Genomic DNA, 18,360 nt, shown 5'->3' with positions numbered 1-18,360 from the left:
TAATTAGTCATTGTACAGGACACTGTAATTAGTGCTGGGTTTCTCTGAAACAAAGTTTCCAACATGAGAAACACACAATAATAGATAAACATAAGACAATGCATGAATGTAATATTGTACATGTGTTTTACAACCAATCAAACTTTATCTAAATCAACATATATAAAGCACTTTTCATACACGGCAGATGTAATTCAAGAATGTTAACCAATGTATTAAACAGTTTATACAGACTAGTATATAGACTATGAGCAATGAATAGAAATATAAAGTATAGGTCAAAAAATAGAAATAATAATAAATAATTATGAGTGGATGTCGTCTGATATTCTTACCCTAAACATTCCCACGCATCCAATCTTATATTTTAATGTGCATGTTGTTGACATGTAGCATGAATTATGCAATAAAAATAAGCATGTGAATGCCTCATTTAAAAGCAGTAATATCTTTGAGTATGTATTCACTTATTTTCTACATTTATTGTATATTGCTGCTATTACTTTTAATCAAAAGTGAAATCACTGATCTTTACGACACATCTTTTCACATTTGTGGGTTGTAGCTTGTGTTGAACCTGTTGGAAGTTCAATAATCGCTCACTTTTAACTGTTTCTGGTCTCCCGGGGGGCAAAATATTCAGCTCTTTACCTGCTAAATGGTCCCCTCTGTTCACCAGCGTGTGTCGGGCCACTTTTGTGTGAGCATACAGTGTTTTTTTTTTTGTTTTTTTTTTAAAGAGCTTGTTTGCAGCAGCTGTTTGCTGCCAAAAAACTGCACTATGAGAAAGTGGAGAAACCTCAGACAATAAAGAAGGCGAGCTGCCCAGTGAAACAATGAGATTAAAAGTTGCTTTAGCAGCAGATTCAATTGGCAATTGGTTTTTGACAGCAAGTGATTTCTTTTGTTCTTAGAGATTATAAAAAACCCCTGAAGTTTCACTTGTAAATGGACGTTTTTTTGTTGCATGGAAATGCTTTTTGATCTCATATCTACTTGCAGTGGAAAGATGGAAACTAAAAACAAGACTGATGTCATTTATGAAAATCGGTATAACTCTACCACCTTCTTACTCTCAAAAAGCCGTTTAATCCTGCGGATCATCTGTTTTTTTTGATCAGTAGGAATGAGATTAATCAGCATTTACTCCCTTGTCAAAAGACTCTGCAAAGCACAAGGAGTTTTTATTGGCATCAGTGGGAGCGCAAGAACTGGGTAACGCAATGCTAAGATGCCCGTTCATCTTCTGGCCATTAGTCATGAACGTTTTCAGAGAACCATAACCTTATACAGCCCGGGACAGTCCTTGGTAAATTATATTTCCTCTAACTTTATAATTATATATATTAATAGTGCCTTAAAATCCTTAAAATGTTCATTGAGTTTGAATGAGAGTAAAAGTAAAAGATACAAAATAGTAATAAATTGTGTCAGCAAGCTCCACTGTGTTGACTTTTTATTTCTTTATTATTTTGGCAGGTTGGTTCAACATATATTGCCACAAATTTTTGTGTGAAGGCGTCTTGACTGAAGCCAAAGTTTGATATCCAGTACATTACCGCTTTTTGTGCCATTAAACATGAACGTTTCCTTGCGATACCTCACATCTTTCCCTTCGGCTCCAAATGTAAATATAATGATGCGGCCGAGGGTCAGTTCCATTGTGAGGAATGGCTACCACATTCCGTTCTGCACTTTGAATCTGTAAAGGCCACCTCACTGAAGCTGACCATCTAATGTCCCTCCCTGCTGCTGCTGCTGCGTATACAGTCATGGCACGGCGTCGAATGGCTCCTCCATCTTCTCAGGCTGGCTGGGCTGCTTATGAGAGGACCATAAACTAGCACGCAATATCCCATTGTCTCTGACCACTTAGTTCCTCTCATTGTTAGAGGTTATTTTGCCCTTATGAGGGGCAGAAGGTTTTCGGTGTCAGCGGTGGTTGATTAATGACTCACTGGGCTCCCTCCTGCCGAAAAGTGCACACTCAGTCTAGACTAAGATTTCCCCAACCTAACGCCTCCTTACCAGGGAGACAGACAACCATGCACCAGTTGAGGAATTCTATTTCCTACAGAGACCTTTGAACTCGGTTAACACAATTGTTCCTCTGATTCTGTGAAAAAAAAAAAAAAAATCTAATTGATTTTTGAAGGGAAAGTCATAGTTATCGCTCCGTTCCCTCATGATTAATCAAGTCTAATAAGCTGGAACGAGTGCCATGTTTAGGTGTGTGCTGCGGATTCATCTTTTCATGTTGGGATATCTCTTCTGTTTCTTGTGGCTGCAGCATGTGACAGTAAGGAAATCAAATAACGGCATTGCTGAAGGGGTGTCGGCAGTACACAAAATATGATTTATAGCATGTAGAAAAATGAGACGGTTCTACCTCCGGGTTGGTACCTATGACAATCCCCCCAAATCTCTTTGTATTTTGAGCAAAGACCAAAGGAAACACTCCTGGATAATGAAAACAGCATTGCTCTCATATGAGGCACATTGCAAAACAGGAACAAAATAATGAATATATTTGGTGGGGGTGGGGGTGTTTCACGGGGACACTGTGTCTTCCCACTATGGAAACCATGCAGGGGAGCCACCTTTGTTTCTTGACCTTTACCATCAAACACTATTCTTGTTTCCAAATCCCTCAGAGTGCAAGGCCCCACTCTGCTGGGGCCTATATGACTCAAATTATATCATTTGTCCAATTTGCTATTGTTTCATCCATGTCAAGATAATTTGCTTTGGGTTTCCCTGTAATGTCTTGGGTTTTGTCTACCCCCCCTCGAGAGACCTGCTATACAGTGTGTGCCCTAGATAGACTGTTTATCAAGTGCCCCATGTTCTGTCAAGTTGACTTTCCAAACCATGATGCACAGATACAATGTACAGCTTCATTTCACCGGTAATCTCGGGGGGTGGGGGTGGGGGGGAACGCGCCCATGACCGCAGCAGGAGCCTGTTTACCTGAGGTATTAATTGGGTCAGAGTTAAAAGCGCGGCGGAGGCGGTCTCGCTACAGGATAAAGATGAGGTAGCCATCATTATTCAACACCTACTGTATAATGACAGCTTCATTTCTCCCTCAGTAGCCATCCCACTCCTAATTAATCTCATCATCTCTCCTAACAGTTGGACAGTCAGCAGCCAAACAGATTCAACATATGTTATCATCACTACTACTACTTCTACTACTCTGGAAGTGGCAGTAGTAGTAGTAGTAGTAGTAGTAGCGGAATCTGCTACTGTTTCCCCAAGAAGCCAAATCTAGTCAAATTTAAGTGTTTGATATGTTCATTTATCACCACTGTTGCAAACACTCACAATCTAGCAGCTGAGCAGCATACATCACCTGAAAAGCACTATAATGATATATGAAAGGATGGAGTCTTTGATAGATGTCTCGTATAAAACACAACAGTTGAAGCTTCATAATCAGTGTCACATTTCCTTTGACAACTGGTGGCAGCACGCTCATTAATCAACTTGTGAACTCAGTCATTTTCTGCCTCCTGGGTTCACCGGGCACAGACAGCGGCCACTGAACGCAGTGGACTCCCTGACAGCTCCGTCTGGCTACTTCAGATCTCACGGACGGATGGGACACCGGGACGGAGGAAGAGTTTTAAAAATTCCGAGGACACGTCTTTTCCTCATGAAATAAAATCACGTAATTTAACCATGCAGTAGCCTTAGCGTAGCTAGATGACCGTTAAAACTGCCAAAACAGCAGCGACCACTGATCTCCCCGGTCATTTTCTACGCGACACACACAAACTAGTGACAATAAAAGCAGTTGTTTTCGGTGTAACTGAATCATTAGAATCAGTTAATTAAAAGATTACTTCAGTACTTCCTGCACAAACTGAAATACAGGTGAACGTGTTGTGATTCGGCTCACGATCGCTGGCAGTGCTTTCGCTAATACACCAGACTCCTCTGTCAAATACTGACGTTTTCGAAAAATGTCCTTGCTAAATGTTGGAGATTATCGCACATTTTCAGGATTTAGATGTCTTTTTAACTGATCTACAGTGTGGCATTGTTCGGTTGGATTCTTGTGTCGGCACGTCGCGCTCATGACTGAGTAGTGCTCGAACTGTATAGTGGAAGTTAAACCAGGAGAATCTTTTCCATGATCCTACCACACTTTATCCATTCAGAAGCTAGAAATCCAGAAAGAGGCTGCCCTCTCTTCTCATGAGGTTGGGCTTTGGATTGATGAACATGTTTACACCAAACAGGTTCATGAGGTGTATTGAGATAAGATAATCCTTTTGTTAGTCCCACAACGAGGGAATTTACATTTTTTTTTTTTGCATAGGAAGAAGAATGCTAATGTATGAATGGGTAGGATGTTAGCCAAAAGACGGCATTACTTACAGCAGCTGTAGAATGAGTTACTCAAGTATGACAAGAGTAGTTAAGCACTAATTATCATTTGTACTCATTAAGGATTTTATGTCAAAATCAGCAGTGTGTCCCCTGAGGGTTGGGGTTGTAATGACGGGCAGCTTTTAAAGGTCCAGTGTGTAAGAATTAGTGACATCTTTTGGTGGGACTGCAGATTGCATTAAATGGGGTATTTCTCCACCCTTTTGCAAGCCTGTTGTGAAACTACGGTGGCCCTCGCATACCAGAAAGGACGTGAACACACTTTCCCGACTCGCTCCATTCTTCCACTCTCCCAGTCTCTGTCATCATGTGGGTGTAACTGTTCCTCCTTTGCATAGAGTGCTTCAGCTGCTGCAGAAACATGGCCCTCGCCCAAAGCACATAATGAAGAGCTTATTCCAAGGCTATGAAAGCTGAAATGAGCTTTATCTTAAAGAGTGTGTACACTTGCACAAACACATGTATGGGCTTTATATTCAATTTATGCCAATAAACCCCCCTTAGATGTTTCACATATACGTTTTACAGCCATGAAATATGAGCAGGCAACAAAGTACATTGCAGTCACACGTCACGGTCAGTAATTATGATGTTCTTGATATTTTTCCTGCAGATGCTTTTCACTTAATCAGAGGGAAGGAGGTGGACGAGTCCCCTAATGACCCCGCACCTGACACCAGGCCTCGGATGGTCTGTCATAGCTGAAGCCATTTCACTGGGAGCAGGTGGAAGACATCACTGTTTTCCATTGACGATTCTGAAGTGTTCGAACGCCGTCTCACGCAGGTAGGGGTGTCATGCTTCTCTGATTAATTGCTCGCCTGCCAAATGTATCTGTGCGCATTATCTTGTTCTATCTTTTGATTGCATGTGCTTAATCCTTATCATAATTGGAGTTGCACACTGCCACTGGGCCAGACATGTCTCATACCAAATTAGGCTTAAAATTGTTTACTGGAATTTGGATGCCGCTCACTTCAGCTGTGAATTTAATATCACAGAAACCAATTATGCTAATTAAGATGAAGAAAAAATAGATATAGCGACATTCCAAGAGAGTATCTATTGCTTCCTTTTTCTTTATTTTCTTTTTTTTAAGAGAAAGAAGACGCTGTGCTTCCACATCAGGCAGTCCAGACTCTTTATTGTGTGTTTTGTCAGTTCTGAACAGCACATGGACGATTCCCCAGGCAAACAAATCAGTCCACTCAACCATCAGGACGCCAGTGAAGTGTTTTAAGACTCTGGCAGAGCACAAATAGCAATAATAATCATAACCATGAATGGGCCACATGGAGCACCACCTCTACACTGCAGTTTGCCATGTGACGCTTTGCCAGGTTGTGAGATATTATCACATTTATGAAGGCAAGATGGCACCTAGAGTTGTTAGTGACACTCAGAGGTGATGATTTAATTCAATCAAACGTTCATATCTCATACGTGTGGTACTATATATTCAAGTCGTTTACATGAATGTGCTTGAGGACATCTAAAAATGTGGATAATGGGAAATGCATATGTTTTTTGTTGTTTTACCACCTTCAGTCAACCAATCAAGCAACCAACCAAATATTCCAAGTATTAATTACTAATACTATATTTTGAACTGCTGAATATTTAAAGAATATGTATGCTTAGAGAGGAATAAATGATGTGACAGCACTGCTGTTTTTGTTAGTCTAGGTTATAGTATAGTTTATGTGTGTATCTTAAAACAACTCAAATTAATAAGAAATTCAGTTTTGATTTACTCATGCTGAGCTGTTTTTTTATAAGTAGTCCCCTGCGTGTGTGTGTGTGTGTGTGTGTGTGTGTGTGTGTGTGTGTGTGTCTGTCTGTGTGTGCGTGCGTGCGTGCGTGTGTTAGTGTGTGTGTGTGTGTGTGTACACGCGTGCATTTAGTTTATCTCCTTAAATTACTGCACAAATGTGAAGTGTGAATGTAGTTATCACTACCATGTGTATTAAAGTAAGTTTGGCCATGAGATGAACTATATTGGATTAAAAAATAAAGAAACACACATTGCCCCTCTGAGGATTTTCAGTTTACTTTGGCACAACCAACACAAAAAAGAACAGCAATGGAGGAAAGTGAGCAGTTTTACAAGTTTAAAACAAAGACGATGATATTAAATTTTTACTCTCTCTCTCTCGCTCTCTCTCTGCCGCTGAAGAGCAGAGAATCGCTGTCAGGTCTCGCTTTATAAACTCCACTGATGATGCAGCTCTCATGACCTTGTGATCTCTTAACATAATCTCACAGTATAGTTTGTAAGTTTTATAAATATGTATTGTGTGTACGTGGACACTATACACATATTTTGGGTGACGCTAACCACAACATTTTATTGAGTGTTTTTTTTTTTTTTTTGTGGGACGTATCATGTATCTTCCTGCCTACAACAGAATGTTTTTTTTGGGTTACCGTCACATCCACCCACTCTAAACATGAACGCAACATTGTGAAGATGAAATATTTGCATGAATGGTAGAGGCAGGGCAGGGATGTGTTCTCTGTGTAGTAACCTTTCACTTTGAAATGCCAAATGCACTCTCTGGCTGGTTTGTCCATTCCAGGCCGCTGTAGAAACATGGTGGCTCAAAAATGATGGCCTCCGTACATAGAAGTACGTAGAAGACTTGTTCTAAGGCTCCAGAAATGAAGCAATTTGTATTTAAAGCCATGACACCAACTTATAAGTTCACGTTCACCTGCAAACAAGTGACATCAGCTGTCAAGCAAACCTGAGTCCACTCATATGTGTCATAGTTTATCATCTTTTTTCCTCTAATTTGAACATAATTTACTTCATGTTCTGTGCAAGAGGACCTGAAATAGCGACCCTTAACTCCTCAGGTAAATGTTCATTGATTTTATGAATGTAGTGGGCCTCGTGTTCACTTGTGGCACTTTTCCATGATACAGCTCGAGCACTACTCGACTCTCCTCGGTTTGGTATCAGGCACGTCGTTTTCCATTACTTCATAGTACCTCCTCAATGTGGGCGGGGTCATCATAGCATAGATGTGTGAAACAGAATCGTTCTACTTGTCCTGCGCTGAACTAAATCATGGCTGATGGCTGATTGCCGGATTTCGGCAGTGGTGTCCCGACATACACCAGACTCCACTGTTAAATATTGAGATTTTTAAACGACGATCTCTGGCCGGCAGTCTGTTGGCGTCACATTTTAGTGTTTTTGTTCAGCTCGTTTGAAACCTTGATTGAGCAGGTACTAGGTACTATCACTAATGGAAAAGCAAGAGTAGAGTCGAGCCTAGTAGTGCTCGGACTGTATAATTGAAAAGCGCTAATAGACTTCCATTAAAACCAAGTTTTTGTTGGAACCAGTGGAGTTTCCTGGTGGCTATTTTATATATTCTTATTTCCTGATTCACTGAGGAAACCAGGAGACCTTTTTTTTTACTGTATAAGGACAATATATGATAGACTTGTACATTTGGAACGTATATTCAATTACTGCCCATAAACTAAATGTTACACAGTGGACTTTCATGGGCCTCATGTACAGTACCATAATGGAACTGCAATACTGCTGCAATCTCAGAAGAAACCACAAGCTATCCTTGCTTTGTTTGATATTTTAGTTCATAAAAACCATATCTGCTAGATGTTTATGGTCTTAGTTACTTCATACTTACATAACATGAGTAGTACACTCTAACCCAGCAAATATTTGGAAATACCTTTATGGTGCATCTGGTTTTCTATGCTAACTGTGGCTAAACGGCAAATATCTCTCAGGCCTTTACCACAAGGTGTTCTCCAGGTATCATCTTTGGTGCGCTGGTTATGGTGTATGTACAGTTCACCCTTTCACTTATCTCGATTAATGGTGTTTTAAAGCTGTGCATTAGAGTGTTGGTGCCTTGCGTGTTTGTGTGTGTGACTTCTGGTCCAGTCTTAAGACAGTATTGCAGCTCCTCGTGAAAGGTATTTCTTATCCTGCAGTCTCCACGGAGGCATATTGGCAGATGCTGTTTGCTCTGTTAATTAAATTTCCTCTTTGCAGCAAATGAGGTCATATTCCACCATTGGTGTAATGTCTCTCTCATGTACAACAAAGGGAAAGCAGAGAGTCCAGGAATCTTAACTGAAACAATCAAGTATATCATTGTTTGTCTGCGGATCTATATTTTTGAGGAGTATCACCGCGGTGAAATTTGATGCCACTGCTTGTGGTTTTTATTGCTTCAATTTTACAGACAGTTGGGATTAATGTCAGCCTCTATAGCTTCCAGGAAAAAAAAAGGGCAATAATATAGGAGCCGTTTCCATTATTCTGAGGCTATACAGGATGATATCATTTGTTCTTAACTCAGCTTGCAATATTGTTAAGACTGTAACGGCGCACCATTTAAAATGTCGTTCATCATGATTCATGTCTTATTGACTTACTTAGAGATGATCTCCAGGGTGGCTGTTTGTGCCAGAATCATTTGTGTAAGCTATAAATAAAAATATGTTTCATGTTATCAGCGTTTCTTCTTCTTCTTCTTCTTCTACTTCTTCTTCTTCTTCTTCTACTACTTCTGTTTAGAGTCGAGTGTGATTCTGAATGACATATGTGTTTTATAAACCTGGGCACATTGATGTCACTTTATGTTTATTACCGTTTGACAGACACGAGTGAGGTTAAAAGAGGACATCATCGCCAGTGTCGTATTTGTTTACACGGATGCGCGCTGTCATAACTAAGTAGCACAGTGACAAAGACATATTTTTGAAGCGGGAAGGAATAGTAATTTTCTCTAATTGGAAATGCTCACTTGCAGTGAATGAGTTGGGCTGCAAAGATAAGTAAAAGTAAAAGTGGCTATCCAATTAAACAGCATGGGAAATTTCCATTTTGATATCCATTTCCTTTCTTTGGCCGTGTCTCTTTTGTTAACACTCGAGCTGGAAATGGAATCAAAGGTTTTTGTTTTATTTTTTATTTACCTATTCCAGACATTCAAGTAAATTAAGTCTCCTGTCTAATGCAGATATGTAATTTTTTTGAAAACCATCTTATGTGTTTTAATTACTTCAGAATTTGGCATGACCAAAGCAGCTATTTGACAGTCGCCGAAAGCTGAGAGTCTAAACATGATTAAATTCTCAATGTCTGCACCGTCGCAAACAAAACAATTTAGTGCATTTAGGATTTCAAATGAGGAGAATAAATTGAGTTTGTCAAGTTGTTTGAAGAGTTTTGTTCCGTTTAATGTTTCGGAGCATTCAATCACTGGTGTTTATATATCGTCTATACTCTAAAGAAAGGACCATCATGTTTCCCTGACGCGTCTCCAGCGCCAGAAGCGACGCACTTCTCCAGAGGGAAGTTCATTAATACACATTTACATAACAATGCTCCCACTGGTGTCCACTGATGCGTAAGTGACTATGGTGTCGTCTCAACTGTGGCGCTGCATTATGAAACAACAAAGGGACTGACAACAGGGGCAAAGCAAAGAGTACAGACAGACTGTAAATAGACACTATCTCGTCAAGTCCCCAAGAACAAAAGTGCAAAAAAAATGTGCTTTCGAACTGGGAATCTTGTTCTTTTTAGCAACTCACAGGAAAGTACTAGAAGCGTCTAAAGGGAATACAATCCTATTTTCTTCAGTGCTAAACGGGATAGAGATGCGTTGAGAGGTTACAAAGCAAATTAAAGGACCAAAGCGCCAAAGTTCCACACCACCATGTCAAAGATCATATTTTCACACTCTTTGCAAATACATTGCCGTTGCCTTATTGTGTGCAAACACTGTCTGATTTTGATTTTATTTTACCTTCTGAACACATTTAAAAAGCTATGTATCCCGGAACTGATCCCTCTATTTTTATTGATTTAGTAAAAAAAGAGTAAAATATCTTAAACCTCAGTTAAACAATGTCAGTACACATTGGAGATGGGGCCTGTTTTTTTTTTTTGCCAACAGGACAAATCTTTTGTGCCTGTTTCCTGGTAACTGGTTGCTATGTGAATTTAACAGTTGCCAGTAGATTGACCATGAAGCGCTTCTCCATTTTTATTCACTTCTACCTCTGAGACCATTGTTTTAGTCCAAATACTGCTATACTGCTATATATACAAATGTACAAAACTTTGACCATTAGAAGGCAGTGGTTCTTTAAGGTAAAATGGCTACTAACAACCAGAGTGTTGATGAGTGAACATTGTGCCAGGACTTAACCTCTATACTCAAAGCGTTTTGTCTGTCGTTCACATAATTTCAGTCCATAACAATCACAGGATTTTACACCTGTGATGTCACAGTGAGATCTCTATATCTCTGTAAAAGTGGGATGGGATGAAAAAACGCCAAAGGGTCACTGAGAGAGCGGTGTGTGTATAATTTTCTGGTGATCACACGACATATTATAGCTTAGGGGCGAAAAATAACGACAATAAAGCTGCGTTGTGTCCATAGAGAGGCCCTCAGGCTGTACAGCAGCTCTTTGTTCTCTGGTAAAGAGATGTACAAATTCACTGAACTGTACAAGTGATGGTATGTTTTCATCCAAACATTCCATCATCTTGTTCATTTTTTCCCTTAAATGACACAGCAGTACGTGTTTCGATAATGCAAAGAGTTCACAGCGTGACGACAAATGAGTTTGTATTGCTTCTGTAGCATGTCACTCTCTTTTATTAAATTTGTTTTTTTGTTTTCTTGGTCATTTGGTCATTAAGTTTTTATGTTCCGCTAGTTTCATTTTTATCACGCACGCAATTAAAAAATATCTCCCTAATTGAAATCAAGGTTTGTATCTGGGAAAAAGGCCAATGCAAATAAAGACGGGTGAAAGGTGGGGATAATATTAGGGGCCCACAGCTGGAGAGAGGCCATAAAAATCGAAGTAGGGTGTATGAATTAATTAAGCGGGGCCCAGAGCAATATCCTTTCAGGGATCCCAGAATTCCTAGCTATGTCTCTGTGTGATATATTCAGCTTTAATGAACAGAGGGAATAGACATATTTTTGTAAACCAGCGTGGATGTTGGTGCTCTGGGTTTTGCGCAGCGGAACTTTGCGTTGGGGTCTGGGTGCAATTATTAACTGCAGCCCATAAAATGCAATTTATTAAAAGGATGAATTTTTTTTAAATTGAATGATACTGAATTAAAAAAGCGTTGATGGCGCTTTGTATTGCCCCGCTAAATGAAAAAGAGAATTATTATTTGGTGTCTTGGGCAAAACAAAAACCTCACGGTTTGATGTTGGTGCATATCAAGAAAGCTTCCTGCGAGTTCTCGTCGACGTTTTTACAACTGCAACTAAAGTTTACTGTGGATGGAAACACCTTTTTTAGTCATTTTAAAGATCAAATCACGTTGTTTCATGTCTTTTTCCAACCATGAAACACTACATCACATCGTACAATTGTGTTTTTACTATTATTGTGATTTAACATTTACTTAATCGTTCGACAATGACATTTCACAGTGCTCCTCAGTTGTGTTATGAACTTGCATGTTGACATCCACCCCTCCCAGGTCACAAATAACTTCCCATACACTGATCAAGCATATCACGAAAACCAGAGCGTATTGCTGGTGACACGTTTGGGCAAGCGCTCTTTGCATTACCGTAATTACACGCCGAAAAACCCAGAACAGTGTTAAAAAACGGAGCAAAGAGCATAGAATCTGATCAAATATCAAATTTTGAGACATACTCGGAAAATTATTTTGGAAATATTGTTTAATACTGTTCACACTTTTCAAATGAAATTGCAAAATCTCTTATTCATGTACAACTATGGTGTTTCTTTTCATTTTTAGTTTTTCTTGACTCTTAACTGTCTCTGCGCCCTTAAATGTGCCAATAAAATTAGTAATTACTAAACAATAGTTTTATTTTAGTCAAAACATGATTGTTTCAGAAAAAAGTAATTGCAAAAACACCTTACTGAACTGTAAACCAAAACAAAAGAGATACTCTTGCATTTGATGAGTTCGTACCGGACAATCTATACAAACCTGTATCTTTGCAGGTAAAAAAAGATTTTAATTGATTTATTTTTAATTTTTAATTTAACTGATAAAGAACCAAACAAACACTGGATATATGTATATGTTGTATATACCTTTCTGCTGCAGTTACGGGGTTTGCTCAGGCAGACAGTGAGAACACATAGGAGAATAAAGTGGCCGATAGGAAGTCTCTATTAAATTTGCATTAACACATTGTGTAAATCTGCTGATGATTGCCTCACAGAGACCCCGCGGTTTCGGCGTGCCATCCCCAGCTCCTGTACACTGGCCAGATGGCCACTTCAGAATGAGATTGACACAGTGTTTCAAACTGATTTCATGCTAACTCTCAGGAGAGCGAGACAGACCATCCACTCTGTTGGGAATCAGGATTACAAAATAGCCAATTAAAAAGGAAAGTGGTGAAATCTTGGCCTGATAAGACGGAGATTAAATCGGTTATAGTTTATTAGGCAAAATTACTTATTAGGAACTATTCCTCTCCAAACAGATTTCCATTACCAGCCCAACTCCTTTTTATCTGCACTCCTTTATCTGATGGCTGCACTCTGTAATTATGAATCCCCCAAATAGCAATTATGACACCACTTGGACGGCGTCTCCTCGTTCAGTCTCCATTATGGCTGAAATAGTGAACATCTTGAAAAATTCCCCAGAAGACAACAGATGGACCTGACCTCACTTCTACATTCAAAACATTATTGTAATTATGATAAAACAGTCATAATTGTGCCGTGCAAAAGTCTTCATCCGCCATTAGATCTGTTGTTGCAATATATATATATATATATATATATATATATATATATATATATATATATATAAATATATATATATACACATGCATATATATATAATTATTACAATGTAATGATGTATGCAGTGTAAAAATAACATTCTTTTTCAGAAGGTTACAGTTCAAAGTGAAACATATGCAGTGTGACATACCCTTACGCTCTCTGAAACCCAAATGGAATGGAACCCTGATCATTGGCAGCACATGTGTGTTTATCCCGCGGTTTCATGTCGGAAATGGCTGCTGTGAGAAAAGCTCCATTACGGCAGGTTTATTGAGGACATGCTTGAGCATTTAAATGTTGCACACGTTGTACGGGTTTAAGTCGTTTAAGGTAAAAAAAGGGACTCGGAAAAGACCCGTCACACATTTTTCTTTCTGAATAAAATCGTCTGTTACCTTCAGGCATAGACGTTAGAGAGCGAGCAAATGTAAAGCACCGTCGCTTAAATATCACACTTTGCTCTGGCATGTTTTGCACTGTGGATACTGGTGTTTCTACAGTGTTTTGTGCTGTAGGTTTTAAAGTCAGGGTTATATGGAATTAGATTTGTGTCAATATTTTCAAACAACACTTTTCACGCTGCAAACGCTTTCTGAATTGAGGAAACAAAAATGGCCAAACAATCAAAAAACACAAATTGCAAATAAAATGCCAATTTATTCCTTCAAAAATATTGTATTTTATTGTTTTGATATTGTGTAATGAACAAGTGTATTGAAAATACACATGTGGTTTTTTGTTTGCGATTCTGACCATGGGCGGGCCTTAGGAAGCCGCCTGCTCATAGAGCTACTGAGTAGATACTTACAATTATTTTTCGTCAGATGTCGACTGGGAAAACGGACAGCGACTCCAAGCACAGAGACTACTTTAGCAAACAAAAAACCACGGCGCAAATAACAAGTGAGGGAGCGCAATCAAAATTCCGATCATTGCAAACAAAAAGTGTATTTTCAAACAAATAAATTACAATTTTTTTTAATGATTAAATCGATATTCTATTTGCACTTGATCTTGTGGTTCATTTGTGTTTGCTCAATTCATAAAGTGTTGTTTTCTTTGTGAAAAGTGTTGCCGATACATAAGATCAACTTGAGATAGTAAAGACAACTGGATGTGATAATTCTGCTTTTTATAGTTCTGTTTCTTTTTTCAAAAAACCCTTGCCTAATTTGTTGCCATTGAACCTTAAAAAAACAATCATGTCAGATTTCCCTCCTCGTTTCCCTGCATCCATCATGTGCCCACCCGGTGCCATGTATAATTACTCGTAGAGAATGGCTGAGCAGATGCGAGGGCTGTGGGTGACGGAGAATCAGGAGGCTCCTGCGGGTCCCAGTGTCCCTGGATAACTGGTGCTCGCGCTGCTGCACGAGACATCTGTGCAGCACCTGTGGACAGAGCAGCGCTCCACCTGCTGCCAAACATATCAGCTGTCTATTTTCTTCTTCTTCCACCCAAGCCCCGGGCCTCCCCTATATACAGCCTCTCCCCCAGGTCAGAGCAGGTTCATGAGAAAACCCCCTCTAAGCTTTTCTCACCTTCCACCAGTTCCTGAACATTAAAGAGCTCTTCAGCTGGTCTGAGGTTGATCTGCTACCTGGGACATCCTCTGACCCTGACGCTGCCCTGCACTGCCTCCTTAAACATTATCAATCTCAAGCCATCCCTCTGAGCTCGGCAGCTATTGGCCGACTGCAAAACACACAGGCGGTTTATTATAGCTCGCCTCTTTGCTCTAACCAAACACAGATCTCATATCTGAAGGCTGGCACCGGATCCCTTCATTCTCCTCTAAGGACCTGGAAGAGTCGCTGAATCGTATAGTCAGATTGAATTCTTAACCCTGCCTATTGTTAACAACCATTTGTATTCATGAAATCACAGTATTTACCTCTAAGATGAGGCATCTACTATGTATTTGTACATACACTGAAAGCCAGGGAGGTTCATAACATGGAGCAATAATAATACCCAATCACATTTCCATCTCACCTTTCATCTGAGGATCCTAAAGCCCGTTACTTTGTGTGGAAATAACCAATCCTCTCGCAGCACAATGCACACCAGTGTAATTGCAGCGGGGGGATGAGGATTCATTAAATTTTTAGAAATTAGAGTAAAATGTTCCTGACAGTGAATTTAATACCTGCGCTCCCGCATGCTATTGCAAATCTTTTTTAATCATCCTCTCATCATGGTCTGCATTTAGCTGCATATAATAATTTCCTTCAGGACAACTGAGACATTTTTATTCTGTGATTACTGACAAAGAAAAAAGGGTGCGAATCTCGCTTCCCTCGTTTTGGTGTAACTAAAATTCAGGCATTTTTTGCATTATTTTGTTGACAGTTTCTCTGATCGGCCTATTTTAGGAAAATCAAAGAAATAATGTTGCCTCACCAACAGGGGAGGCAAAACAGGCAATTGCCCGGGGCCCTGAGCTTTGAGGGGGGCCCCTGAGAATGGCTGATTACATTAGTCCAGAACAATGACTTGTTTTGTGAGGACCCCCCCTTTTAAGGCCCCCTGCTGGACCCGGTATTAACATCCATCCTCAGTGATCCGATCACATCCTGTGGACACAGCCTTAAATATAAGCACATACAATCGGATCCCCCCCGTATTAAAATACACACTAACGTCATGAGTGTCTACAAGAACAAAAATTATGTTTTAATGAGTCTGGCTGTGCGTGTATGGAGACACAAGAGGCTTAAGTGAATTAAAAAAACTTTACTTTAGAACTCATGCGTCAATTAGTGTTAATATTCTTGTGGTGTTTGCAATTAAATTAAAACAGAAACTGAGACGTAAACAAAGGAAAATGACACGGATCATAAATGGGGCCACGTGTGTCCTCAAACCACCTCGAACATGGTTTTTGTGACCTGTACTTAGCATGATCTGGATGTTCAGAACAGGGTTAAAGTGGCGGCATATAAACCATGATGTGTAGTCCAGTTCGGTTTGATGTAGGCCCCCCAGATCCTTGTCCCCCCCAAGTCCCTTGAATCACCCCTGCACCTTTTAAATAAAGACATTTTCATGTTGTAAAAAAGAGCATGTTTTGTGTTGAGAAATGCAACAAAATCTGCAAACAAATCCTATGTTTTATTAACATCCGCGCTTTAAAGCCTTGGCTTGTGATTGTTGGCAGGGTCTCGGAAGTTTGAAGACCACCATGCTGTTGGTTTTAATCTGTTGTTGGCATATCAGGAAAAAACAAAGAGCTTCAGCTGCTCTATCCATTCCAACAAAATGGCCTAATGAAAAACTGGCATCGTTTCACCAGGCTATCTATGGCATATGCAGCATATGTGACGCTGCTGCCTTTGGTTGGTGCTCATATGCTACTCTATACTGATAATATATAGAGTAGTGGGGGCTTCAGCTGTTTGGAGAAGACTCTCCTTAGTGTAGATATTGCACAAAGAATCTTGATGAGGGGAAAGAGGGGAAACCCTATTTGATTTCATTAGATGGGGAGAAGAAAAATGAGATGAAAGTCTTGATCTCAGCGGACACTGAGTAGTGCCTCTGGCTAAATGACACAATGCTGTTTGATTTGCAACCCAAACTGAACAGCTGACTGGCAATGAATGCATTTACAAAACACAGCGTTTGGTTAAACAAATCATTCTCCTACTCCTTATTGATATTGCCAGGATATAGAAACTCAGCAGGAGCCCAGATGGTTTCATGTGCCATCTATGGTGGAATGTTTTTCAGAGTAATTGGCACACGGCCCATCATGGCATACGATGATGACATGGATATGGTGTGCTTACTGCATGTGTAAGCTGACCAGTAAATTGGAAAAAAAACAAACCTCCAGTAAAGACATTTGTGAGTGTTATACATCAGTAAAAAAAGAAAGAAAATAAAGCCATAGAATAAGCCTTTTTAAATATATTAAGCATTTGCCGCCATCTTGCGCCTTCATGTTTCTACGGAAGCCCAACTGGGAAAAAAATAGCCAAATTAGGAAGAAGGACATTGTTTTCTGATCTGCAAAAGCCACCAGGTTGAAGTGTTGACATGCCACCTTGACATGCTTGGAAAAAAAGGTGGGGTGGGGTGTCGAATGGAGGAGTTCTCTGTTTGTTGCAATCTGCAGTCTCACCATTAGGAGTCACTAATTCTTACTCACTGGACCTTTTTCGTTTTATTTGTCGTGACGTTATAACATAGTCGACGTCTCAGATGATTTCTATTTCGGGGGGAGCGTAACGCAGACGACACTTTCGCACAAGCGCACTTTGCATTACCGTAATTACACAACGGTTTGTGCTATCAGATACATTCTGACAGTTTCTGAAAGCTGTTGTTCGTTTATGTGCTTATTGCGGTAATTTCACTCGCACGGTTGCAGGAAGCCGGCGAATCAGTGTCTTTGTCGCCAAAAAAAACGCCATAGTTTTCAATTTTTGACCCTGTATTTGGACATTGAGACAACAACTCAAAATAGTGTTATTTTAAATGTGTGTTATACTGCTCAAATTTTATTTTTTTAGTTTTTCTTCATTTTATATTGTCAATACACTATGTTAACATGCAGTGAATTGTAAATAACTGCCAGATATTGAGAGTTATTCGAGAAAAATGGACAAAAGCACTTAACTTACAGGACATTTTCTGGACCTCTTATGGTTAAAATAAGACATTTTGAGGTTTTTTATTAGCTATTATAATGAATGGGGAAACTTTTAATAAACACACAGTTATTTGTATGTTTATACACTGCAGATGAATTGAACAGATCTTCATGAATAAGTCAACAAAATTCAATAATATTCTTTAGTTATCACTGGATTTAAATTGCTGGATGTCACTTTGATGGGATACATTTTTTAAACTAATGGCCCGTCCGATCCTACAGCCTTTTGATAAAGACAATTGTGCCTCTTTTTTTCTTTCCTTTTTGCCCAATTACTGATCACATTTTCCAGCCTTACACATTTGTTTTCTCGTGATGTTCTGGTCCGACTGGCTGTCAGGGTCTTCTTTATTCATCCGTGGCTGACAATCATACTTTATTGAGAATGGAAAAGTGACGGCTAATTGATTTTACAGTGATACCGATGGAGAGACAATGAATGTGCCATCAATTCAATCCGCTATTTAATGGCTCCAATTTAGTCTGTAAAT

At 39.6% G+C, this 18,360-nt stretch overlaps 1 long non-coding RNA gene across 1 annotated transcript in view; it reads left to right on the top strand.

Moving 5' to 3' along the window:
- LOC131474852 (uncharacterized) overlaps nt 1-18,360 on the top strand; it is a 66,824-nt gene that overhangs the window by 13,709 nt on the left and 34,755 nt on the right. The window contains exon 3 of the long non-coding RNA XR_009242475.1: nt 5,012-5,184. This is a non-coding gene — a long non-coding RNA (uncharacterized LOC131474852). The remainder of the gene's footprint in view (nt 1-5,011; nt 5,185-18,360) is intronic.

This window comes from Solea solea, chromosome 16, assembly GCF_958295425.1.
Source record: "Solea solea chromosome 16, fSolSol10.1, whole genome shotgun sequence".
NCBI classification, from domain to species: Eukaryota; Metazoa; Chordata; class Actinopteri; order Pleuronectiformes; family Soleidae; genus Solea; species Solea solea.
The sequence above is the reverse complement of the archived record's forward strand: the minus strand, read 5'-3'. Positions and strand labels throughout refer to the sequence as shown.